Source organism: Dendroctonus ponderosae, unplaced genomic scaffold, assembly GCF_020466585.1.
Source record: "Dendroctonus ponderosae isolate FM_Combo_2020 unplaced genomic scaffold, Dpon_F_20191213v2 Dpon_F_20191213_11, whole genome shotgun sequence".
Lineage (NCBI taxonomy): Eukaryota > Metazoa > Arthropoda > Insecta > Coleoptera > Curculionidae > Dendroctonus > Dendroctonus ponderosae.
Genome location: NW_026017213.1, coordinates 593,414 through 594,730, shown reverse-complemented (window position 1 = coordinate 594,730; position 1,317 = coordinate 593,414). Strand labels below are relative to the sequence as shown.

Here is a 1,317-nt window from a genome sequence, read left to right as displayed (position 1 = left end):
AACACCAAACATTTGAATGGTTAACTCCAAACAAGCTAGTGCCTGTGTAATCTCCTTATTAGCCACTCTTATCAAGCAGCTTCTCGTATTCAGTTCATTAACTCGTGCTCCATTTGTATCTCCTTGTGCTGTGTGTTCGCACAAACGTGGTAGGAATGTAGCCGGTATTTATTTGGTGCTTGGGAAAGTGTCAGTTATTGTGCTCTGAGTGCCCCTGGAAGGCCGTGATTCGATTATGTCCAATACTTGTTCCACTATCACCTGGAACCACTCTCCTCGCCATTTGTTGGCGTGAGTTCTTTCAGCTTCTGCTATGTTACTCTACTAATTACTGCATTTCCACTGAACTAATCGCATATCAGCAAATTCGTGAAAGGAAATTTAAATTAAGTCACAGTTTGACAAATTATTGTTATTATTGTCAAGGGCTATCCACCTGTAACTATCTGTTAATGACAGAAAACATCATTGCCGTTGTGATTTTTAGTTAAAAAATTGTAGAAGAAAACTTTTTTGATATGAACAATTTTCGTAATTTGAAGCAAAGATCGTAATTTTTCTTTTTGAATGCTTAAGTATACCAATATGCTACCAATTACACATTGAAAAATTTCTAAATAATGCTTAATAACAAAGTTGAAATTTGATCTTCAACTGTTAATATCTTCAGGGAATACAGTAACATAGCAGCGGCTGAAAGAACTCACGCCAACAAAGGGTAAGGAGAGTGGTTCCAGGAAGATAGTAAACGATTCGGGTTCCAGGCACAGAAAAGACGTATTGGACATAACCGAATCAGAACCTTCCAGGGGCACTCAGAGCACAATAACTGACACTTTCCCAAGCACCAAATAAATACCGAGGAAGGGCTACATTCCTACCACGTTTGTACGATACACACAGTACAAGGAGCACTCACCTGTACAAATGGAGCAGGAGTTAATAAACTGAATACGAGAAGCTGCTTGATAAGTGAGGATAATAAGATTACACAGGCACTAGCTTGTTTGGAGTTAACCATTCAAATGTTTGGTGTTGTATGGTTTATTTTTAAACACCAATATTCGCGGTTATGAGAACAGGTTGACATTTCGTCAACCAATCTTCTTGAATTTACCGTTTATCCTTGTATATCGTATTGTCAGTCTGTATAATTCCATGGTTACCGGAGTTTTAAATAATTACGAATCCACAGCTATTTGCGCAATTTTAATTAGGCATATTACCTTGAAAAACATTGCTGCCGTATTTCTGATATAGTTTTTTTGCAAATTTCTCAGTTTTTAATAACAATTAATTTATTTTACTATTTTTTCT

At 36.7% G+C, this 1,317-nt stretch overlaps 1 protein-coding gene across 1 annotated transcript in view; it reads right to left on the bottom strand.

The window, feature by feature from the left end:
* Positions 1-1,317, bottom strand: part of LOC109533230 (phosphatidylinositol 4-kinase alpha) — a 70,346-nt gene that overhangs the window by 33,452 nt on the left and 35,577 nt on the right. The window lies entirely within an intron of this gene.